This window comes from Pleurodeles waltl, chromosome 5 (assembly GCF_031143425.1).
Source record: "Pleurodeles waltl isolate 20211129_DDA chromosome 5, aPleWal1.hap1.20221129, whole genome shotgun sequence".
Classification (NCBI taxonomy): Eukaryota; Metazoa; Chordata; class Amphibia; order Caudata; family Salamandridae; genus Pleurodeles; species Pleurodeles waltl.
This window is the reverse complement of record NC_090444.1, coordinates 1,083,792,567-1,083,819,427: the sequence shown is the minus strand read 5'-3', so window position 1 is coordinate 1,083,819,427 and position 26,861 is coordinate 1,083,792,567.

The window sequence follows — 26,861 nt, the reverse complement described above, 5'->3', positions numbered from 1 at the left end:
ACATAGTGCAAGCACAGCCAGTCTGTGCTTATGCTGTGTGGGCGATAACTCGGCTGCAGGGCATACTCTCAGCCTGATGTCGATGGCAGTTAGCAGCTGCCATTGCCAGGTCTGGATTCAGGCCTTCCTCCGCCAGCAGCCCGGGCCAGGCCCAGGAGCAGAGGGCAGAAACAGAGGGAGGCAGAGAACCAGGCCTCTGGCAAGTGGCAACAGGGACCCTGGAGTTGACCGGGACCCCGATAAGACCCTTAGTTACCTTTCTCTAATGTGTGCACACTGAGGGGCAGTTCGGTGCACAAAAGGCCTGAAACAGCAGCTTTTGTTGCTCACGGCCCTGGCTTGAATTCAGGCCAGGGCCATAGGCAGCAAAAACTGCCATTTCAGGCCTCTTGTGCACAGGCCTGTCCAGGCCTCTTGTCTACTGGCCTGCCCCGTGTGCAGTGCACACGGGTCAGGCCAGTGCATAAGATGCCTGAAATGGCAGCTTTTACTGCCACCGGCCCTGGCCACAATGCACCTGTTCTCAGAAGAGCTAAGTAGGTTTGAGCCTGGCTATTAAGGCCTGACCCTGCTTAGAGCTTTCAAGATCGTGTGCATTTAGGACAGGGTGCCGCTAGTTCAGGCGGCAGAGGAACTCCACTGCTCACAGAACTGTGCCTTAGCAGAATTTCACTAAGTTTTAGAACAACTCTGCAGAATTCCATTGAGTGCAAATACATAAGCTCCACCTACCCCTGATTTTAAGACCCGCAATTTAAAAAACAACTTCACCAAAAGATGTATTTTTAAACTGCGAGTCCAGAGACACCAAACTCAATTTTTCTATCTTTTAACAAATGGAAATTACACTCAGAAGATGATCCAAGTTAACCCCAACATTAGCCTCTGGAAGATATTGTGCCTCATTCTCACCCTGGCGGTAATTACCGCCAGGGCGGAGGTTGGCGGTAGCACCGCCAACAGGCTGGCGGTGCTCCGCCGGGCATTCTGACCACGGCGGTACAGCCGCGGCCAGAAGCGGAAAGCCGGCGGGGTACCGCCGACATTCCGCTGCCCGTCTGAATCCTCCATGGCTCCGCCGCCATGGGGATTCAGACACCCCCTACCGCCATCCTGTTCATGGCGGCTCTCCCGCCATGAACAGGATGGCGGTAGGGGGTGCCGCGGGGCCCCTGGGGGCCCCTGCAGTGCCCATGCCAATGGCAAGTGCACTGCAGGGGCTCCCGTAAGAGGGCCCCGCAAAGTATTTCAGTGTCTGCTTTGCAGACTCTGAAATACGCGACGGGTGCAACTGCACCCGTCGCACCTTCCCACTCCGCCGGCTCAATTCTGAGCCGGCATCCTAGTGGGAAGGTTGATTTGCCCTGGGCTGGCGGGCGGCCTTTTGGCGGCCGCCCGCCAGCCCAGGGCAAATGTCAGAATCACTGCCGCGGTCTTTCGACCGCGGTGCGGTGTTCTGACGGCGGTACCTTGGCGGACGGCCTCCGCCGTCCGCCAAGGTCAGAATGACCGCCATAGTCCTTGCAATAGTGAAAAACAAATTTAAGGGCTTTTCCCTGCTGTACTTGTTAAACTTAAAAGTACATGTCCAAACTTTTATATACACTTCACCCTATCCTTGGGGCAAACCAGGGCCTACCTTAGGGGTGACTTACATGTAATAAAAGTTAAGGTTTTAGCCTTGTAATGCTATCTGTATTTAACAACCAACTCCATCTTGACTACTGGCTCCATTTTGTGCTTAGTATAGCTTCAAACGCTGTCACATTTGTGGCGCAAGTATTTTTCCACACACAGCTTTTTAACTTGTTTTCGCTTTTCTCACTAGGGAAGGGAACATAACATGTGATCTGAAACTATGATAAGATTGTGCAAGGCTGCAAATGTTTATGGTAGAGAAGGGTACTGCTCGGTCTTGGAAATACACCTTGGGATCAGGCCAATGTCTAATGTGTTTTTTCAACACTGACCCGGTACAGCCAGTGCTTGAATTTCATAATTTACTCGACTGGAGTGGGGTGTCTGGAATGTTTCTCTTAAGTTTGTTTAAAATATATAAGGTGAAGAAGCTTGACACTGAGGGAGAAGGAACTCATCTATGAGGGTGGATGCATTGTTCAGAGTACTCCTATTGGGGTCTTTCTCTTTCGTCTCAGTTGTCATGGGTTCCACAGCTTGACTTTGGCAGACAAAGGGTGATGTTGGAGTCAAGTCCCATGGAGATGGATTTTTAATTCTTAATATCTAGCTTTACTGTGTGCATGCATAAATACAGTCACTATATATATATTCATTGTTATTTTAAGATTTACACATGTGTTCCTGCATTCACATTAAGTGCTCACGTTATTATCGCTGTGTAACCTGGGAAATGACTTAATACATTAATTACTCAGACTAAGAGTGCTGCATTCTTTGCATTCCTTTTACTTTGTTCACTCTCAGTCTGAATTGAAGAAGAACAGGCCTGCAAGTGGGTACGCTTGTCAGGTGGAAATGGCAGTTCAACGGCACACATAGGCTCTGCGGTGCAAGACCTGAAACATGTTTGAAAGGCTACCATAGTGGATGGCACAACTAGTGCTTGAGGCCCACTAGTAGCATTAACTTACAGGACCAGGGCACGCATAGTGCACTTTACTAGGGACGTACTAGTATAGTCAATCATGGAGAAGCCAATGTTACCATGTTTTAGACACAGGGAACATGTACTTTAGCAGTGGATAGCAGTTGTAAAGTGCACAGATTCCTAAAGCCAGCAAAATCAAAGTTCAGCACACATTCAAAACAGGAAGTCAGAAAGCAAAATGTCAGGGGAAACCAGGCCAAAAGATGCCAGGTCTAATAGGCAGCACATACTTGATCAATCAGATCAAACATCTTCCTTTAGGCTCCAGCAATTGTCTATTATGTGCAATGGACATAGAGTCATTGTACACTAATATTGCTCAACTTGATGGCTTTAAAGTCATTAGGAAAACTCTTGAAAAAAGACTACGTCTACATTCGGTACCTACCTCCTTAATTCTAGAGTTTCTCACTCGTACACTCACATACAACTTTTTTATTTCAATACCGACAACCAGCCAAAGGGACTTCTATGGATCTGTTTTTGCCCCCAACTTTGTGATACTATTTATGGACGATTTAGAGACTGAAATTATCTTCTCTAACTATAATTTGTTCTGCAGCCATATAGTGGTATAGAAGCAGTATATTGATGACACCTTTATGATTTGGAAGGGTTTGACAGAAACCCTTGCAGAATTTCTCATATGGTTTAATGGTGACTGTAGCAGACTTATATTCACCCATGAACAGAGTAGGACAGAAATCTCTTTATTTGGACTTATGATCAATGCACATGACAATGAATTAAATACATCATTATATCACAAACATACAGAGAGGAGCACCTTACTGTCTTATTCTAGCCATCATCTGAGGGCACTTAGGAATTCGCTCCCCTACTCACAGTTCCTCACCATCAAGAGAAATTGTATATTTAAACAGGATTTCTTTAAGGAAGCTGATACCTTATCAAAGAAACTAACATCAAGGGTTTATCCATGAAAACTGGTCCAGAGATCAGTGAAAAGGATATTGTCCAAGGGAGGTCTTATCCCAAAAGAAAAGAAGAACAATGACAGGTTGGTCCGTGTCAACACTTTCTCCCCCATTTACAATCAAGTTAACAAGTGATCGCAATCTTTGCATTCTCTAAAAACAAAAACATCAAGGAGCACCTAGTGTGAGCCAGCATACTTCCTACTAGAGCTGCATGCACAATTAATGACCTGTGGGAGTTTGCCCCTTGTGCCCCTAAATGTGGCAATTGCAGTGTATGTGAATTCACTTTTGAGACTAAAGAATTTGCTCGTAACAATGTGAGAGTTACCTCACAGCAGTTCCTGAAATGTAAAACACCTACTGTGAGTTATGTCATCAGCTGCCCATCTACCCTAGTGTACATAGGACAGACAACACTGAAGATTTGGGTAGAGATATGCTAGCACAGAAGTCAGTTTCCTTGTAAAGTTGCAAATACCCCTTTGGTCAAGCATTTTCTGAGCTAAGACATGATGAGAGTGACTTATATGTGCAACCCATTTCAGTAGTGAAGCCCCCAGCCAGGGGCAGAGACTTTATCAACATACTAAACAGAGAAGAGTTAAAATGGATTTTGTGCCCCAAAAGCCTGCACTGGCCTCAGCAAAGTTGAAGACTGTACATCCTTAATATGATATTTTATGCCACTCACAAACCTTACAGACAGGGTCCTTATATGATTATGGAGATCTACTGTACAAAGATTGATAATTTTCTAAGCATGGTTATAGACATCTACTATATATTAATGTATTGGACATTGATGGTAATGGTGGTCTACTAAATACTAATTTGTTGAGTGTTGTGGGGTTTCTGACAATGCTGTAAGTGATCTTTTATGTATATTGGTAACCTTATGAAGCATACATATTTTGTCCTTAATATTCCTTCTTTATATATTTTCATTTTGGCAACTTTGATTATGCTTTGTCAATGTTGCAAGTAATTCCTCTTATGTATATTGGTAACTTTGAGGAGTCTGTGTATTTTGTCATGGTTTTTTCCTTATTGCCTTCTCTTTTGTATGTTCTCTCCTCCGCCATTAGTTCTTAATTGCTCATAGTATCTTTCTGAGTAAAATGCAAAATGTTCTTTGTGGGATCAATTGTTTCTTTAACCTTTTCTTTTCATAAACTCTGGGAAACTTTTACTGAACTCCAATATGGACACTGCGTATTCATAACCCTTTAGAGCAACTTAATCTTGGTCCTTCTTCTCTCTTCATGGCCCAGTGCTAGGTTTCTTGGTATTTAGTCTCTCCTCATTACCCCAGTGCTGGCTTGCTTGAAGAGGACCAGTGCTGATGCATGTGCGTCACTTCACTCTGTGGCTGTTTGTTCAAGAGAAAACCTTGGGATATATTGGATCAGCATCCTGTGGTTATTAGTAACTGAATCACCTGATGACGTTTTAGTTGGTTCACAGGAATGGTTCTTTAATTCCATTGCTTCTTGTTGCTGGTAAGTCCTAGCTGAGTCTGATTGTACACTGGCGCTTTTCACCTTTTTAAATTCCCACATCCGCCATGGGGTTTTCTAGTTTTAATGCTGAGTTTTGGCTACTTGATGTTATTCCCAAAGGGGTTACTTTTTTCTCTCCCATATGTTTTCAGTTTTAGCAAATCAGCTGAGCGCTGACTTTTTACACGCCTTTGAAGTTCCAGCAATTGTTTGTTAACCAGTCTTCCAATGGCAGGTTGTTTTCACATGGTCTCCATAATCGTTGGCCCTTCTTTCATATGGACAGCTTTCTGATGTTAGGATGGTCAATCATGGACTAGCAGAAATTATTTGTTAGCACCTGCTTGGGGCACTTGCATGCTTAGTTGAACACATTGGGCAGTAGTGGTAGAAGGGTGTTAATTAGCCATTGTAACGCTGATTATTGAGTAAGGTTGACACATGTAAGAGTCCCTCACCCTCACTGGAGTTCTATGTAGATATATCTCTCAATCATTATCTCTGGCTGGACCCTCTTACAGCTGAGATTGGTACATGTTTTAAATAAATGTATGCCTGATCCTATCCATCTAATTCATTTACCCCCTTTGTTAATGTGGATGGATGAGGTTTTTACCCATCCACCAGTGGTCGGCAACAAACTTCATTCTTTTTCTTTTTCTCCTCTGTCATTCCTTCTTTTTCTTTTACAGCTTATCTTTGTGCCATTGCATATAAAGCTATTGGGCCTAACTCTCCAAACTCCTGAAGATGATCCTATGATGTTGTAAGGAGAGATACAGCGTACACTCAGTGCCTTGACCCTATTGTTATATTTATTGTAATAAGGGCATAAGTGTTGCTTTCGATTGTGACTTACATCATTTCCTGATTTTTTTTCTCACATACTAGTGCCAGAGTCTCATTGTGTGTGCAATTGTTTGCTGTTTGTGTTTTCACCCACCTATTTATGTATTATTGCATAATATTAAAGCTTTTATTGTGTCTGTTAGACAAGATATATGGACATAATAGTTTTCCCAGCCGCATTGTTGCTAGTTGCTGACCACAAAAAGCTAGTGTCCCGTGGTTTCCAACTCCTGGTACCTGGTGCCTGCTGCACTGAGGCTTCACTCCTCAGCTGGCACAGTTGGAGATAACTTTCACCCACTTTTTGCTGCCTATGCTTTACCCCCAGAAATTGGTTTTTGGGATTTTTGCTGGCAGGAGCTGGTAGGAGCCGGCAGAAGTCCTCGCCCCACTTGTCTTTCCCTGATACTGTTTTAATGTGTTACACAGCAGAGGAGGGGTTGGTGATGTAAAGGCCCTTTCAGGCCCTGAAATCCCAAAAAGGTGCCCCAGTAGGATACCCCTGCATCAGGGGTGGCAGCACCACAGATCCCCGATAAAAACAGAAATAAAGAAAGGTAGCATATAAAGGACGTATACTTGGAGTTTTGTGGTAAAGGATGGTGGCAGTGGTGCCGTAGCAAGGCCATAGTCATTGTGAGCAGGAGGAGGAGGTAAGTGAACTCTCTATATAAACCTATGATAAGGCTGACCAGAGATGCCTCCCCAAAAGAAAACTCCTCCTTAATTAAAAAAAGTAAAAAATCTGCTGGAGTGATTGTCAATTTACATGAAATTAGAGACATACTTGGCCCTGAGATCGTGTCACAGTCATGTCGGGATTAGGCTAACCATGGTGGATTAGAATTCTCTCCTGCAGTTGGAAATGTGCAATGTTCAGAAAAAATCCTGACAGAGTCAATTAAGGACTTTGTGGGTAAGCACTTCAGGACCATAACAGCACATGATTCTGCAAATGTCCTTTGGAGGTACTAGAGGGCATATTTAAGAGCCCGTAGTGCACTGGAGCGTCACTTTTAGTAATGATTCAGTGGCGTTATGCACTGCACCGTATTTACATGGTGGTGTTAAGCCACTTCATGTGGATTAATGCCACCTTCTAAATACAACCTTTTTACATGCAACACTGTACATGGAAGGGGCGTGCAATGGGTTTTGCTGTGGGTGTGTCACAGCAACACCCATTGCATTTTGACACTGCCCCAGATTTACAAGTTTTCATGAACCTGAGGCAGTGCCAAAATCTAATGCCACTCCAGGTGCTTAAATGCTTTAATTTCTCCTCGTTTGTTTCTCTTTCTATGTGTACTGCACTCTGCAGCACACATAGAAAGACCAAATTGCCATTTAAGATTGCTTTTGTGCACAAAAACAATCTCCCCTCAACTCAGCCATCCTTGCACAATTGTGCAAGGGTTGCAGTGTTGGCGGACGGCAGCAAATTCAGTGCCAGCGCAGGGGAAAACACAGGAGTGCAGCAAATTTTCCCTTAAATTTGGTCATAGATATCCAGGAAAAGGAGGTTCTGGACTTAATACAAAATACTGAAATGTTACACCCCTCCTCTCCTTGTCTGTTCCATCCTTCAGAAATGAGCTTTGCAAGCTCAAAAGAGGGATCTAGGGCAGTAGGGGGAAAAGGCGGGAATAAAAACAGTAGGGTGATAACCAATAACGGAATGCCTAGGAGAGTGTTGGCTGTTATGTCTGATCTGGCAGGTGTATCACCACAAGACGGTGACCAAGGGACTATGGCCACTTCTGCAGCAAATATTGACTCTTTATTCACTTGTCTTTCCCTGATATTGGACACTATTCTTCTAAAGAAGAAAACATTGCATGGATTGTTTGAATCATCCCTTGCTACAAATGAGTCCTTGAGAGCGGAGGCTGGTATGCTTAAGGAAATTCTCAGGGAATTAAAGTCCATTAGCTCTTGTATGCCTACACTTGTGAGGCTGGTAGCCTCCCAAGCTCTTGACCTTTATGAGGAGGAACTAGTGCTAGGGAGAGATCAGTGGAACACCACTGTGTACATATCTAGAAGACCAATGTTGATGAGAAGGTGGTATCATGGGTGGGCTGGAAACTGGTACTTGTGTCATTGTAATAGATGGAAAGGTATGAGTATGGGTCCAAACCTAAGAAACACCCCCCCAGAAGCCTAGGTTAGTTGGAGGCTTAGCTAAGCCATCCCAATCAAAAAAAGAGAGTATGTCAACGAGAGAAGGTTATGATGAAAAGAGCCAAGGGTATGGTAAAGGAGGTCCCCGCCACATTACAGTCAGGTCCCAGGATCTTAAGTAGAGGCATTAGTAATCCAATTAACTAGAAAGGAATTAAGGTCCCTACAGGAACTGGACAAGTGGTTCAAGGTTCTGGGAGAAATGTCTATATAGGAAGAAGCCTTCAGATAATCAAGTGTCAAGGCTTTACAACATCTAGACAATTTGGTCAAGAACTGGACCAAGAGCAGACACAGGTTCTTCGTAGAGATCCCAGAGCAAAACATCTGTATTTGCACGCGTAACATAAGGGAAAAAAGCAAGTAAATGGAAACCGTTGAATAGGTCTAGCTTGTCCAAGGCATTCTCAGCCTCCAAGGCACTGGAGGTGGTTATGTCAATGAACAGACAACAAGTAGCCTTCAAAGAATCTTTAGCAGGGAGAAAAGCCACAAAGTTAGTTTTTGTTCCTCTGTATTTGTTGGCTTGATATTGGAGTCCAGTGATGAGCTTGGTAAATTAGGCTTAAGAATTGTGTCTTTATTAGATGAGACACCTTGATTAGTGATGTCTTTATCATCCTGGCCTCAACTTGGAACAACTAAAGATGGTAATTGGAGCAGAGGTAATCCTGCTGCACCCCTATTTAGTGGATTATAATCACGGTACTGCTGAGTTAACTATTCTGACCCCTCAAGAGAAGGAGTGGTGGATTCAATTCTTCTTCTCAATAGATTTGCGTGTCTAAGTATTGATAGGGAGAGTGTCTCCTATTGGAGGGGACAGGTGGATGAGGTAGCTGCTGCTCACCGGTCAGCCCCAGCCCAGGTAGAAGTTGGCGGCAGCGAAATGCTAGAAAGTTATGAAATTCCCAACACAATTTTCCCAGAGTGCATCCAATCAAAGTATGATGCGCAATTAATAACATCTCTCTATGAGTTAGGATTTGTGAACTTAAATGGCCGATTGAGAGAGGATATGCCGGCAAGCCAAACATGTGTGCATGGCAATCAGAGCCACCCAACTGATTATATGTTTATATAGGCATGGGTTTTTGACATCTGTACAAGCTTTGATGTGTTAAGAATTAGGGACAGTGACCACTGGGCCCTAAAAGCTGCTTTACGTGCTGATTCATACCAAAGGGGGCAGATGATTATGATGGAAGTATCTTTCCCAAAATTATTAAATACAAGAATTAATGAAAGATACATGCCCCTACTAACGCAATAACAAGTGTCCAATGATCTGGTGCTCAGTGAGAGGGTGGTGGTCACAACCTTGGACTAGAACTCTGAGACCATTGCAGAGGTGGTTAAATGATTTATCTGCATAGCTAGGAATAGAAATTTTGAGGCTAAAAAGTATAAGCTGTATGAGTTCTTAACACAGCCCTGGTTTGATAAGGAGAGCTTAACATCTCGGAGAAAACTGAGGAAAGCAGGAAGGGTGAAGCGCTCACTTGGGGCTTTCGATGGAAAGCCAGGATATAATTGCAAAAAAAAGAGTATGATGTGTTGATTAGTGCCAAAAAGCAGGCTTACTGTCAGTCACATTGGGTCTTTATGATTTGCATCCTCTAGGATAAGGATATGAAAACATTTTGGAAGCTAGTTCAGAGAGGATGCACAATGTCACATTCACCTGTAAAGTGTATGGTTCCAGAAAATATTTGGGCACATATTTAGCCTAGAGAGGTAACTGTTAGAGGAAATTGGTCCAAATTTGCTCCATTTCCTCTCTCTCTTGTTTGACTAACTTTGGTGGTGGACCTTCTCCTTACTCATCCTTCCCCCACCATTTCTCTCTTTCCTTGATAATCTGCTTCTTTCTGGTTTCTTTCTTTACTTCAATGCATTCAATGTCATTGCTCTCCCTCCTACTGCTCCTTCTCCATGATTCCCTGGTCCACTTCATATTTTTTTGCGATTTTTGTGCACCCTCAGCTTTACTAGCAAAGCCCCATCTAAGCATCAAAATGTGTGCCTATTTCCATATTACTCTTTGGTTTTCTCCAATTTGCCCCTGTTGGAAATAAACATCTGTTGGGTGCTATTTCCGCAGGTTTTGGCCTTCACTGCCTTTTTTCCGAACCAGTTTTGTTGGCCTGTAGGACTCTGCACACTTTACTGTTGCTGACCAGTGGTATCGTTTTGTGCCCTTCCTTCCAAACATGGCACAATTGGTAGTCACCTAATTGGCACATATAATTTACAGATAAGACCCTAGTAATTTGTACTATATGTACCCAGGGCCTGTAAATTAAATGCTACCAGTGGGCTGCGCACTCATTGTACCACCCACTGAAATAGCACTGCAAAACGTGTCTCAGGAATGCCAGTGCAGCCTGCAGTGCAGTTTCAAAACAACCATTTTGACCTTTCAAAATAAGCCTTTTGCCAGGTCTAAACCTTCCTTTGTAATACTCATAAGAGACCCTTAACGGCTCTTAGGGCAGGGTGCATGTTGTTTAAAAGGTAATACATGTATCTTTTACAAGTCCTGGCAGTGAAAAAAAAACCCTAAGTACTTTTTCATTACAGCAAGGCTAGCTCTCTTATAAACTAATACTTGGTTTCCTAATTACAGGTAATAAGTTATAACTTATATATAGGAACTGTGAGAGAAATACTTCACTCAGAATTGTAAAGACAGATTTTAAATGACTATTTTGAAAATGCCACTTTTAGAAAATTGGCACTTTTCTGCTAAACCAAATGCACATTTCTTGCAAGTATCCAGGGGCACATGAGTTTTAATGGCTCTTCTGTGCTGTGATGTTTTTTTCTCCGAGACAGAGGACAAAAGGAACTTGGCTGTTGGGAAGGGCCATCCTCTCTTGAGAAGTATGGCTGGGGAAGGGGTTTAAACTAAGGCAGTTTCTGCACTTTAAAGAAGGGTAGCCTGAGGGGTGTACCCAATCCCTTCCTGACTTCAGAAGATATCTGACATGTCACTGTAAAATACAGCTCATATCTAGTGTTGCCTGCCCCTTGTTTTACTACCTTGACTGGATCCAATGGAAAGTGAAGAACTGATCAGAATCCATCTAGGGTTAGATAAAATGGGTGTCCTGACCCCCACTGGCAGGCACTGGACATAAAAGTGGCATCTCAGAACCTCTCATCAAGCCACTTCTGGGCCTGAAAAGATTAAAAAGAAGGATCCCCTACAGCCTGAAGAAGGAAGACTGGACCTGCTTGCCTTGAACTCAGGACCCTGGAAGTGACTCAAAGGGTCAGTTCGGAGTCACTGCAAGCTTCCAGAGGCATCTACCGCTTTCCAGATGACCAGCCCTAATAGGACCTGACCTGATCCCCTCTGCTGGCCACTGTGGGAGTGAATCATGACCTTCTAAGTGCTGTCCTCAATATCCTGTACCCTTAGTAGGAGTCAGAGTGTTCTCTTCCCTATGTAGTTAAAGGCTTCACTAGATCTGATACAGTGCACCACAGACCATTAAAGAGCCTGACATTGCAGCACCCCACAGCTCCTGTTCAGCATCTTCACTGGATCCAAGGCAAGATGATTTCAGGGCCCCACATTGCAGCACCTTGCAGCTCCTGATTAGCAGTTTGATTGACCCGACGCAGCATGATGCAGAGCCACACATCACACAACCACACACCGAGGGCAAAAAGGTACAACTCATAGTGGGCCACACCTGATCCTGTACCTGAACGGCACTCCTTTGTGGTCAGCCTGAACCTGTGTCTTTATTCTGGTCTGGCATTATAAGGTACCCAAAGTTGCCACTTCATGTCTTTTGGTGCTATTTTACATTAAGATTTGAAAACTAATACCTCTCTTTTTACTGACTGTATTTTTGTTGTTTTAGTGTCATTTTGTTTGATAAAACACTCTCTATTTGTTTCTAAGTTGGCTTGAAATTACTTCTGTGTTGTGTTTTCACATTATGACTCTTTGAGTGCCTCATAAATACTTTACACATTGCCTCTACGTTAAGCCTGACTGCTTTGTTCCCAGTTACCATAGGGTTAAGCACAGGTTTATTTAATTACTTTTGTGGTTTATCCTGACAAGGTTGTCACTCCCTTCAACAAATAATCCAATTTCTTACAGTCACCTTTCCCCACTCTAACACCCTTTTCTGCAACACTGAGTGCACCAATTACTGTTACACCGATTACTCTGGTGACATAGTGGCCTTTCATTTACAAATATGTGCCCAGCATAAGCCACAGTGGGACAAGAGTTTGTGGATTATCTTGGAGGCCTGGCAGCCTTCCCACTGACCCTAGAAAATCTTACACCCTTAAAATCCTGTGGTAAATAATTTACTACACCTTTTTTTCACCATCCCATAGAACACCCACACTTCTGGCCAGTCACACCCTTTTACACTTCTCCTCTTTAGTAAGTCACTGTCAGAAGTTTTTTTACCACCATGTCACGTTTAAAAAATTCACGTTAAGAGACATGTTTGATGAAATCATAAGAGTGGAGCCACAAGTGTTTAGAGCACAAGTCCAGCATAATCCTCTCAGTAGGAAAATGGAATTGTGGGACAGGATCATTAACAGAGTCAATGCTGTAGGCACCACCCTCCTCACAAAGGAGGACATTAGGAAGAGGTGGAACAAACTCAGGGGCAAGGCCTGTTCCCTGGTCTCCAGACCACAGCTGTAGGACAAGAAGATCGGCGGTGGCTCATTACATCTTGTTCCCTGGGAGGAGAATATTTTGGCAATCCTGCATCCTGAGGCTGGACAGGAATACTTGAGGGATTGGAGTATTGGAAGTCACAACACTAAATATGTCACCAAAATGCTATGCCATTCATGCCTACCGCTCACCTTTTACCACTGTTACTGTCACTCCACTTACCAGCCCAGTGTATACCAGTCCAAAGACCTCTATTTGGTAACTCACATTTAAAGTGTACTCACTTAGGTGGATGACATTTGAATAGTGTGTGTAGTTCAGGGACTGACATGACTAGAGCTCCCAGCAGGCACTGTTCTAAAACTCCAAGCATTAGACCAGTGGTCACTTGTCCATATACCCCTGTTTGGCAAATCACAAATTAACTTCACTCTCCTGGAAGGATACCATTTGTCAAGTGTGGGAAGTAGAGAGAGTGACCTGCACAGTGGTCACATGCTACAAAACATCAGTTTGTGAAATTTCAATTGATGTGTACTAACCGGGGGGGGGAGAACATTGGTCAAGTGTGTTTACTAGAGAGTGACATGACTGTAACTTACAAGAAGCACTGTTTCAGCAACTCCAAACACCCAAACAGTGGTCACTTGTGCAAAGATCACTGTCTACCAAATCACACTTTAGGTATACTCAGCGGGGAGGATACCATTTGTCAAATGTGGGAAGTAGAGACAGTTACCTGACTACTAAGGTGTCTGTAAAACCAACCGTCGACCCAGTTGTCCAAATACATTGTTTGTGAACTCTCTATTGAAGTGTACTCACCTGGGAGGATAACATTTATATAGTGTATGTAGTACAGGGAGTTACATGACTGCAACTCACAGTAGGCCCTATATTTGTAACTCCAAATATGAGCACAGTGTTCTTTTGTCCATGGGCCCCTGGGACTTAACTCTCAATTGAAGTGTACTCAGCTGGGAGGATGATATTTGTATAGTGTGCATTGTACAGGAAGTTGTATGACTGCAACTCCTAGGAGGCATTGTTTCAGTAACCCCAACAACCAGTCCAGTATTCTCCTGTTCAAATACCACTGTTTGTTAATTCACAAATGAAGTATACTCACCTGGAGGGTGCCATTTGTCAAGTATTGGGGGATAGTGAGAGTGACCTGACTGCAACCCCCAAGAGGCATTTTCTCTAACACCAATCACCAGTCCAGTGGTACCTTGCCCCAATACATCTGTTGGTGAACTCTAAAATGAAGTTTGCTCACCTCAGGGATAACATTTGTAAAGTGCATGTACTATAGTGAGTGACCTGACTGCAACTCCCAGCACACCCTGTTGTTGTAACTCCAACCACCAGATCAGTGTTAACTTGTCCAATGACCATTGTTTGGTAACTCTCAATTGAAGTGTACTCACCTGGGAGGATATTTGTATAGTGTGTTTACTACATGGAGATACATGACTGCAGTCCCCAGCAGGCCCTGTATCTGTAACTCCAAACACCAGCACAGAGTTCTCTTGTCCAAGGTCCCCTGTGTTCTAACTCTCAATTGAAGTGTACTCAACTGGAGAAAACCATTTGTCTAGTGAGTGTAGTACATGGAGTGACATGACTGCAACTCCCAGGAGGCTCTCTTAATGTCAATCAAACCACCAGTCCAGTGTCTTCTTTTCCAGAGACTCATGTTTGGGAAATCACACAAGATCGGTACTTACCTGGGGGTGGGAGGTGATATTTATCAAGTGTATGAAGTAGAGGAAGTGACATAACTGCCAAGGCCATGAGGCTCTGTCTCTCCAACTCCAAACACAAGTCCAGTGTTCTCATGTCCAAATACCCCTGTGTCTTAACTCTCAAATAAAATGTACTCACCTGGAAGGGACCAAAATACAGATCATGCTCAACTCTGAGATGTGTCTGGCCACCTAGCTCCATCTTGATCAACTAACCCAAGGTCAACCTATTGAGGACAGCTTACCCAGTGTGCAAAACATTGATCCCAAAGGCCTCAAGAGGCATCACCAGAGTGGTATTGGCAGCAGACCACACGATGCATCACAGCCAACTAGGCCTCAAACTGGTCAAAGACATATATTGCATAGCCAGTGTTTTCCCTGCACTGGTGGCAAGATGACATTCTTAGGCCATGCTTCCAAGGACTAATGATCTGCACGTCTCAGCAGATGCTTCAATCAAAAAATCTGGCATGCTTCAAGAATGTCATATCAATAAAACAAATGTCATGGCTACTTTCTACAATAAGTTTAACTGCAAAATAATTTTGAACAAGGTCCATGCTTAATGTAACACTAAATTGTTGGAGGTAGATATCACAATACAACCAGTAACATTGTGCATTTTGCATCAACAAGTCGAGTACCACTGGGCACACAGAGGCCACAGAAGAGACTGCCACTTACCCCATGGATGAAGCCCTCAGTGAAGAATACACTCTTGGACTGCTGGACATGAAGGATGAGTCTGGCCCATCTGGGCAACCTGGTCAGACACCATAAGTGATTCTCATTGTGGCCACATCAACACCTCACAGCCCAGTTGCTTCTACATCACAGGTAACCAATCACCACCCAACCTGTGTTCTGAGCACACTGTCTACCATCTCGTGTCCCCCAGTCCTGGTTCCCGAGTTGCAACACAATACTTCCAACAATGCGGGTCCAGGACCCAGTGGAAGGGGGCACCCTGTGGAAAGGACACAGGTGTGTGGGGGTAAGGTGCGTGGGAGGGATGCTGTGGGCCAGAAGATTGAGGTCACTGGGGCTGCTTCTGGCCGGGACTCCATCAGTCACGTATTGGGGGGTCTATCAAGATTCCCATGGTGTGATGGGCCAGATCTACAGCTACAGAGAGAAATCCATAGGGATATGCGTGAATAGTGGGAGGCTCAAAATACCAACATGGCTTCCCTAACAGGGATGATGAAGGACATTAACACCACCCTGAGCAGGGCTCCACAACACCACTCTACCCCATCCTTTGGCGCATCAACACAAGGGCCATCTTCATTGGTGCCAGACACTGGAAGGAAGGACCTGCCAGAAGACTTAGACCCAGACACCCCTGACTCCGTAGCAGCAGATCTCCCCCCACCAGCAGGGATGTCCGTTGAAGAATACAGGAGGTACGGATGGCAAGACACCCACCACTGCCAGCAAGTGACCTCTTCCAAAAGGAATTCCTTTGTGTGCCACACTTTAACTCTGTTGACTGATCCTGAACTATCCACCAGTTGCAATGGGAGGAGTTCTCTGGACTTTGGACTCCCAATAGTGTAGCATCTACTCCAATGATTTTGTTCTCCATGACTGAACCCTTCACTTTATTATTTTGTATTTACTGTCCAAATTGTGTTTACTGCATAAGTGCTGTAATAAATTAATCCATCACAAACTCATTGTCTGCTTGCTTAATTTCAACATTTTGCTATGTAGAGATGTAAGACCTTGTGAACCATATGATGAAGACATGACTTACTTGTGCAAGGATGGATATGCCACAGGTGTACTGTGCCGTGCTCTGGATTACAATCATTAAAGACAAACACATCAGTACAATTGTCTGGTCACAACAAACATGATATTCTAGTGTACAGCACATAGGCTGTCAATATGTCTGGACCTTTGTGACATATGAATGCATGACTCATGCTGAGTGAAAGTACATATTCCAGGGTAGAACCAGAGAAGGGAGAGTTTTGTCAGACAGTGTCCTGTAGAATAGGCAAACATTAAAGTGGGTGATGTCAGCAGCTGGAGTCTTATCACATACCACACCAGAGTAACCAAACAGAATCCGAGATACAGACAGATGGCAGTACAACAATCCCTGATCACAAGACCATCATTATCCAATGACCATGCATCTGGTGACATGACACAAACATATGTCTGTGTTGTGGCACAGGTACTGTGGTCTGCAATGATAAAACCCATCTACAGAGTGCTTAGCCAATGTGAAGGGTTAATGCCTTGCTCACAATTGATGGCTACATATTTCATGCCCACATGATGACTCACATGATGCAATCGGCCCAACACAGCCTACTTGACAAGTCCAATGTGCACTTCTGACCTTCTACCCAACCACTGTTCAAGTTGCCTTAGCACATCTCATACACCCCAACTCTGTGGTCTACATTACCTGGAACAATCCAGGTCTACTTTGTATGTCAGAACAGCATCCGATAACTGCCAAAGTCACAACTCTGAAATGCCAACATCAGGATGTCATGGTGAAGGTACCTGTACAAAGACAAACAAGGAGTATCAGCTTGAAAACATACCTATTAAACAAATCACATAGCATGCATCTGGAAATGAAGTTACATTACACGGAGACTGACTCAAACAAAGCAACAATGTGGGGATATGTGAAAGGCTTACTCTTCAAGCAGTCTTTGGCTGAATATTGCAGGCTATTAGCTCCATAGTTCTTGATAAAACATTCAACTCTACACATTCTCACATCTACAGTTCAATGTACAGTCACAGTCATTGCATCACATGACATACTTAAACTCATGAAAAGTAGCCGTTGATGAGATCTTACTGCAAGTCAGCTGCTTCCTCTTGAGCACTGTCATTCTCACTTGGCATTTCAGGCGGCTCACCCGGTGCCACTGCCGGCCCCCTCTCTTCTGGGTTGTATGGGATATTCCTCCGCAGGGCAATGTTGTGGAGCGTGCCACAGTGATCTGACACACTTGTCCAGGTGAGAGGCGAAGGCTCCACCTGTACGGTCTTGACACCTAAATCGGGCCCTCAGGAGCCCAAACACCTGCTCCACTACCCGCCTTGTTCTGTTTTGGGTCTCATTGAAGCAGACTTCCCCTGGCGTTGTTGGATTTCTTATTGGCATCAACAACCAAGGACGGGTTGGATATGCAAAGCCTCCTGTTAAGTAATTGGACATATGTGCAACAATGAGTCAGTCAGTTCATGATTTTAGCACCAAACATTGCACACACACTAACAGGAAAGAGGTAACTTACGAACCTGCCAGGTCCTCACTGGGTACAGTTGTGACATCAGCTGGGGTATGGTGCTGTTCTGCATTATTATGAATCATGGACTGAACCTGGATAATGGGCACAGACCTGTGAAATGTAGAGCTCCGCCAAAAATACAACTTGCACGTTGATGGAATAGAAATTATTTTTCTTGTGGTTTGCTTGTTCATTGCTATGTGGTGGGACCAAGCCAATGTGTGTGCCATCACTGGCTCCCCCCACATGTAGGATGTGTGCAAAACCATAAAAGCCAACCTTTACATAGGCTAAATCTTCACATTGGGGATACAGGATATAGATGTCCAGGTGTTTCAACACTGCTGAGAGTATATCCTTCAACACCAAACGTAACATAGGTTGGGACAGCAAGCAGATAGGGCCACTGTATGCTGGAAGGACCCTGTGGCTAGAAAGTGCAATGGTGACAAGACATGTACAATGGGTGGTATGGTGGTTGGATAACTAATAGCTGGCATCAGATCTGGTTCCAACTGACAACATAAGTCCACTGTTGTTTGCCTATTCAGATGGAATGTTTGATTTGCTCTGCATTCCGTCCATCATCTGTTCTTTTTTGCTTTTATCGCCCCAAGTGGGAAGGTTATGCCCAGACGTGGGTCCCGTGCTCACTGCGCCACTGGATTCAAGCTAGCCTAGCAGATGAAGGGTGATACCCTGAAACCAGTCCTAGGATGCTTGTTTTCGGTCCAGGGAGGACCTGGCTTGGCAGTTCGGGCTGGACTACTGTTCCAATGAGGAACAGGGTCAAGACTGATTTACATATGGCTGGGTCCACACTGGGATGGTGTGGTGAGCAAAAAAACGATGGATTAAACCCAGATCTTTGTGACTGGGGGTGAATGTTTGATTTGCTCAGCATTCTGTCCATCGTCTGTTCTTTTTTGCATTTGTCGCCCCAAGTGGGAAGGGTATGCCCAGACATGGGTCCCGTGCTCACTGCGCCACTGGATTCAAGCTAGCCTAGCTGATGAAGGGTGATACCCTGAAACCGGTCCTAGGATGCTTGTTTAAGGTCCATGGAGGACCTGGCTTGGCACTTCGGGCTGGACTGTTCCAATGAGGAACAGGGTCAAGACCGATTTGCATATGGCTGGGTCCAAACTGGGGTGGTGTGGTGAGCAAATAAATGATGGATTAAACCCAGATCTTTGTGACTGGGGGTGAATGTTTGATTTGCTCTGCATTTTGTCCATCGTCTGTTCTTTTTTGCATTTGTCTCCCCAAGTGGGAAGGGTATGCCCAGACGTGGGTCCCGTGCTCACTGCGCCACTGGATTCAAGCTAGCCTAGCTGATGAAGGGTGATACCCTGAAACTTGTCCTAGGATGCTTGTTTCCGGTCCATGGAGGACCTGGCCTGGCAGTTCGGGCTGGACTGTTCCAATGAGGAACAGGGTCATGACTGATTTGCATATGGCTGAGTCCAAACTGGGGTGGCGTGGTGAGCAAAAAAACGATGGATTAAACCTAGATCTTTGTGACTGGGGATGAATGTTTGATTTGCTCTGCATTCCGTCCATCATCTGTTCTATTTTGTATTCAGATGGTACAGCAGGAAGATGTGTTGCTTTTCCATGGTGTGAAGGTCTGGCAGTGGACAGTATACAGGAGATTGTCACATCCTCCCTCTCCTTGGCTACCTATATATGACAAGACATGATTTTTATTATTAGGCAGTGCATCCACAGTGACATACATGAGGCATTTCAATGATGTCATGTGACAAGGCATTTCTGAATGGATAGACATGGCAACCAGTACACATCACAGCTGCAAAGAACACAAGGGTCACATGTGGCCACCATGGTTTTCCACACATGGGGTCACTACATGTTTATGGACCAAACTCAAATATGTGCCTCAAAATTGCCCCCCAAAATGTGACTGGATATCCCTACTGCCAAAAAGACTGTTGGCGGTGGTGGACTGTGCCCCACTGTTAAATGCCATCTGTGCCCTGCAACATACTACAATGGTGTTTGAGTAGTAGGGTTTACAAGACAAGCCAGGATAAGGCTGTTTGTGAGGTCAGAAAACCCTTTTTCCAGGTGTGACACAGTTTATATAGCCCAATACAGCATTTCATGCCGCCAAAACAGTGGCTGCCTGACCTACTCCCCTGGATGTTAGGAATTGCCTGAGACTGCTGGCGGAAGTCCTCATGGCGGTAGGTGGTCGCAACTGTGGCGGACACAGCCATAGGCTAACATTGTTTCCAGTGGCAGTCACTGGCCAAGGGCTGTGTCTGCCAGTGGTGACGACCGTGTACATAGTGGACGTGACTGCCATGTTCTGCAGATTCTTTCACTTGACTCCTCACACAGCTGCCAGCAAGACCTTCACGACATGAGCTGCTGTGTGCTGCCTCTGGAAGCAATCATGCCACGTACAGCAGATAGTAGGACCCCTGCCTTCTTTCCAAAGGAGATGTAAAGGCTAGTTACTGAGGTCCTAACCCCATATGAACGGCTCTATGGCTCACCAGAGGAGGATGTAAGTCCCTCAAGTGCACAATTTTCTCTGTACTTCACCATCTTTTCCCTCGTCACAGGCTAGGTTCCCATGTGTGCCAGTTTGACTACTCATGTGACTGTTTCTGCAGTCTGTGTGGCATCAATGGGATGGACAATGTATAGGTATTGGTGACCAGTGCCATGTGTTAGGTTCGGTCACATTGTGTTATGTGAGGATTTTGTGTCCTAGATCATCCTTGTTTTGGATACACAAAACTAGGCAAGGAGAATTACTGCCATCCACTGATATTTCTTTACATATAATTGTTGTAAATGTTAGAAAACATGTATGTGCATGGCAGCATGAGCTGAGTATGCATGTTGTATGAGTCATTTGAGAGTCATGTGAGCAATGTGTGTAGTGCTACAAATCTTTCAAACCATGTCTGCCCTTGCTAAGCTGTTGTGTGAAAGGCATATCATGAGTCACTCTGCCCTTCAGGTTGTCACACACAACACATGATGCACTGTCATGCATGGAAGTTAGGGGAATGGAGTGTCATGTAGCTTCTGTCAGCTCAGCCTGCACAGACCAGGGCCTGTCACATGTATGTCCCGGTATGGGACCTAGTCTAGGACAGAGACTCTCCCACAGCCTAGACTATGTCTAGGCTGTGGGAGAGTCTCTGTGGCTATGCAACTGTGGCACTGTGCCCACTCCCTCTACACCAGGAGATCCTGTCATGTGTCCAATATGAGGCTCTGATGGCAAAACCTGCCCTGAATACCTCAGTCCTTTGACTAGATTAGGAATGGGTACAGAGGTAAATCATTAGTCTAGTCCATATGTGCACTTAGCAGCATTGTCAGTGTCTGTCTTACACTCATGACAGGTCTCTTACTCCCACATCTCTGATATCACATTCCCACAGGTCATATTCGTCCTCTACAGGCATATTGCATAACAGACAAACCCACAGTGCAGGCAGTGTGTTGATTCCAGGGAGGCCAGAACATGTGAGTCAGTAGCTTTGTCACAAAGCAGAAACTGTACAATGCATGCCTTTGTTTATTAGATGCCATCTCTGAAGGATGGACACATATGTCCAAAGGAGTGTTCAGTTGTAAAGGTACATAGAACAGAACCCCACCCCTTGAATTGGCATGCATCTGCATTTGTTAGTCCACATGTCTGGACATGGACAGGGAAGATACTTTGTGCACCCACCATGCCAACCCATTCATTGTTACTCATGTGAAATGTTGGAGTTTGTACTCTGGCAGTTGCCTGTGGGGACTGTATGCAGTTAGTCATTCTCACAGAGTGGGAATATGTTGGTCCTTTCATGCCTAAAGAGTTTACCCTTCGGAAGCCAAATATGTGTGTAGTGTTTCATTGTGGCTCACATCACAGTACAAGTTGCTAGCGCATGGGCTTGCTGATGGTAGAAATCTTTCTTAGTCATTGTAGGCCATGGGCAGGGTAGTGGGATAGTGTGCAGAAGGAAATATATATGCCTGTTTTCATGTCCCTATACTGATTGGCTTGTGTGTGTCACACTTGGGAAGTATTCAAAAATATTCAAATCCTAGCTTGATGTTACTGACATGTATGTGACTCAACCATTTGTGCTGAAACTTGTGGTTATAATCTTTTGATTTGTCTTTTGCATCCATGCAGGTCAACGCCCATCACAAGAAGGCACTATGGAGAGCCATCTCCTGGAAGGTGTGGACCCTGGGGGTCCATAGCTGGTGGAGCGCCCACTGCAGGAAACAGTAGAAGGACCTGAGAAGCTGGGCCATGAAAATTGCAGAGATTCAGTTGGGGCTGTCATCCCATTTTGGATGGGGTGCCCATCAGATCATGACCCCCTAATGACGTGCATTCTGGCATTGGCCCACTCAGAGCTTGATGGGCATTTGAGGATGTTGTGTAGCCATTTTAGCTATAGTTTTACACATGTTATTTTAGCAAACTAGGCCTGCTAGATATATTTTGTCCGACAGGATATACACCTTAAAAAAACATTGTTTCTTCTGCAACAGACATGATACAAAGTGATAAGTCCTCTTTACATCATGGACATAGTCTACTAAGTTCCATTATGCAGTTAGGTTGGACACTTCAAACACTGAAGGCAGGACGCGTTCCCTGGCAGCACGTTAACGCAAGGGACATATTTTTCACATTTAATTTAACGCGACAACAACAACAACTAATGGCTAAGAAGGAAGCGACATGTCATGTTAAATACTGAAAAGTTAGAAAAGTTGCCTTTTAGTGTGGCTGAAATGCCATCTACTGAGTGGTTAATACACTGGGTGGTCATTAATCTGCCTATTTCAACACTTCAATTTAAGTCCTGCTTAAAACACATTCCAGTAGGCAGATATGAAAGGGTAGAAAATAGTTACACCCATGAGGTGTGGGAGCTGCCCTTCTTGTACAAATGTCTCAGTGGCATGAAGAAGGTCTTTCTTAGTGGTAGTGAATGCAAGACTTATGTCAGCCATTCAGTGGTTTGTAAACAGCTGTTCTTGCACTGGGCGTGTAACACTTCAGCAGCGAACTTGGCTTGTTATCTGAAGGGAGTTCCAGTTCCCTTGATTAGGCCTACGTCCCAGGTGCTCTCGAATGGCAGCTATGTCCTCCTCAATAGTGAAAACTGTTGTGAGATGTGAGCCAGAATAGTTTATGTTGTTTCGGTCTCTAAGATTGTTACATGCTGCGAGAATGTACTTTTTCCTCCTACACGACAGAGGGAAGTAGCTGAGATTCGGCCCCATATCTCTACTTCAAATGTGAATTTTGACAAGCTGAGCAGACCCAAGGCTTTATTGTTTCAAAAACATGTGGCGCTCACATCTGCATTCAAGCCCTATGTGCTTCTGGTTGCAAGGTCATCTGCAGAGATATAGGGCCTGATTACAACCTTGGCAGAGGGGATTACTCCATCCCAAATATGACGGATATCCTGTCTGCTGTGTTACAAGTTCCATAGCATATTATGGAACTTGTAATATGGCGGGTGAGATATCCGTCACATTTCGGACAGAATAAATCCCCTCCGCCTAGATCGTAATCAGACCCATAGTCTCTTTTAAGTACCAACTTTCCGAGATACTTTGGTGACCTTGTGGGACGAATATTTAATGCATTGAGTACTACTGGCATCACAAATTTCTTTAAGGCTGTTGGTTCAGGTTTAGTTCATACTTTCTCCTCTATGTTCGGCTTAATACCTTCAGCCATCCTCTCAATATTCTCCAGTATTTTCGGGGGATTTCCGATAACTTTGGCTACAATAGTGGCAATTTGCTAGTGCTATTTTTTTCTGCACAATGGCTATCCCGCTGCAGCAAGAAGGACTGAAAGCGCTTCCACCACTGCAGCTGTGTTGTGAATGCATGATGCAGTACTTTGGAGCATCACTCCTGGAGCAATTGGAGTGTGACTAGTCTCTGTCATTCAGACCGGTATTGCCTTGTATGCAGCCCATATCTAGGTGCCTCTGGTGCTCGGTCGAACATGCACTGAAAGTTTGTCATTCTGCGCAGCACTTGCTTTCTTTGGACGCTGATCTGTTGATGTTTTCGCTGAGGGCTCATTACCAGACATACACGTTGAGGGTGCATTTGCTACGGGAAGCTGCCTATGAGTTGCCCCTTGTTGATTATGAAGCTCTAAACTCATTGTTAGGCACACCACGGAATGCTGCTGCTTTGGCAGGAACTCAGGCTTTGGGACACCAATGCTCCTTGGTTTTCCTTGACGATGAACTTCCTACTTTACCACCTGCCGAACTGGGAGATTTATTCGTCTTCAATTATTTCGAATTCAATTAGCAACTTCCAAATTGACTCGGACTTTTGAAATTCGACCTTTTTAACGCAACATTTAAAATTTTTAAATTGTCCTTCTAATACATGCTCAAGTGTCTTTTAACTTGTCATTATTGACATTTTTAAATATATGCCTTAGGTTGAATTTTAGTAGCTTTTATACATAATTAGGCTTTGAACCACCTTTAAACCGACATGAGGAGGCTGTTGTATAGCCACTTTAGCTATAGTTTTACACACGTTATTTTAGCACACTAGGGGGGTTATTCTAACTTTGGAGGAGTGTTAATCCGTCCCAAAAGTGACGGTAAAGTGACGGATATACCACCAGCCGTATTACGAGTTCCATAGGATATAATGGACTCGTAATACGGCTGGTGGTAAATCCGTCACTTTTCCGTCACTTTTGGGACGGATTAACACCTCCTCCAAAGTTAGAATAACCCCCTAGGTCTGTCACTGTGCACTTTAACCTAGATATATTTTATTCAGCTTTGGTTTTTATTATTTTAACTATATCCTCATTTGTGGTCTTGTTTTATTTTCTCTATCTGGCTGTTCTTTGCCTAGATCAGCACTGCGTTCTTAAACAAGACATTTCTTTCACTCTGTGCTTTTCTCAAGGCTGCAATAAGAGAGGCTGCTGGCAAAAGTGGAACACATTCTCTCTAATGTTCACAGAAACATACACACTCTTTTGTGGGGATCCTTTCTTGGAACATCATCTGTTTTAAACACTACTTTGACCCATGTACATTAGAGGGAGATTCCAGACAGATGACCACGACTGTATGCTGATTGCTTCCCTGCAGCTGCTTATGTAGACTGCAGGCCTCTTGCTCAGGTATGAGGGATGATGTCTTTCCAGGGGAACCTGAAGGGCAGAATTAGAGCTTAACATGCTGTGATCTAACATAGCCTAGGTAGGAGCTATTTTTAACAAATCTTAGTGACAATATGATAGCGTTATTTTTATGTTTCACTCTCCTTGTCATAATTTTTATCCTGTCTTGCTTCATCGTCCTAGTTATTGCAGGACACACTTTATTATCTAAGATGCAGTTACTTCAATAAAACCTTATTGAACTATATTCTGCCTCTGATTGTCCTTGCATTTGTGAGACTGATGTAACAGAGAAACAGATTAGATCCGAGTGACCATGATTTCCCTGAGTAGTCAATTGTGTCATGCGCTTGATTGCCCAATCATCACTGCTCTTGGGTGGAGATGAGGCACTGCTAGTTAGCCGGAGCAAAACCCAGATTAGGCTGACAGGTGTCACCTGTAGTGGGTTCAGACTCAGTCTCCCACAGTGCAAGTGATTCTGTCACCCAAATCCAGTAGTCTCTTTAGGATAATAAGAGCCTATGCGACAAAGACAGCACAGCAGCCAAAAGGGGATGAGTACAGGGCATATTCCTGCCTGTCACATTGCCAAGTGAATGTGTTGGGTTCTGACACCTTCCCCTGACAATTAGCGATGAGCCTTGTGTCACACAGTAGTTGAGTGATTGCATACACATGTCATGTATTGTGTACTGATGTGTCTTGCCTATTGTACCAGGGACCTAGGACAAAACTGTGTACAATCCACAAACCACTTGCTCTCCAGGGGCGACATATGGCTATGTACATTGACCAATCAAGTACTGTTTGTTGTTTTAGTGTGTGTAAATTCTATGCAATAGACCACTACTCATCAATGTTACAGGCCAAAAGTAAGAAAGTGGTGGATCACTATCCTCAGCCATATGTCTGGGTAAATGGGTTTATTGGTATCTGCTACCCAGAGGCTAGCTATCTTCAGGGTATGACAGGCACTGGCACCTCACTGCAGTCTGTAATGTGAAGAAGGCCATCATACATGTGACAGAGTCTCCATTGTTCTTAGGATGCAGCAACAGATCAATACTTTTCCTTTGTAAGTGGGGAATGACCACAGATATGATTTATGTCCATTGACTGTTGCCAACATTCCTTGTGCCTACATGTCAGCATGTGTCCCTTTCCTATTTGCAAAAGATTTGTAAGCTGCTGTTTCACATGTGGTCTACCTGTGTTGATGGGATGATGTCTGTATGCCTTCACATATATGTGTTTGGCAACCTGTGTGTAGAATAATCCATTTACAATGATGGTACATTTCATGTTCTGCCACATACATGAGTGTGTCATCATTATTTATTGGCTGGCACATTCCCTTGGGTGTCATGACATATCATTTGGTATGTAGCAATGAGGGACATGACAGGTAGGCCTACAGGTTTGAGCCAGAATGTGCATTTCTATGCCAATTGTGTGGCAGCATGGAGCAAGGTGCACTGCACATGTGTAGTGGGTAAGGTGTGTGACCTGACTGTTGGCATGCATCATGGAGTGACTTGCAGTTATGTTGAAATCACATGTGCTTGGGTACAAGAGTTCATCCCCAGACAGACATCTTGGTTTACATGACTATAATAGAGACAGTGATGAAGCTTTCAATTAGGCAACATATTGAAGGCCTTCAGCAAGTACTTGTAAATCTCTGGGCCTTTCTAACATCCAAGGGACTAATTGTGTCTACTGATGCACTCACGGTATGTCATTGTAAGGGGTGCCAGATATTGTGTTGTGGATTTTGGGGACATCTCTCCCTGATATATTGCACATGATGTCTACAGTTTCCATTTCCATGGCACATATGTGGCTTATCTGAGCAACATTAGTATTACCTCCATGAATCTATTT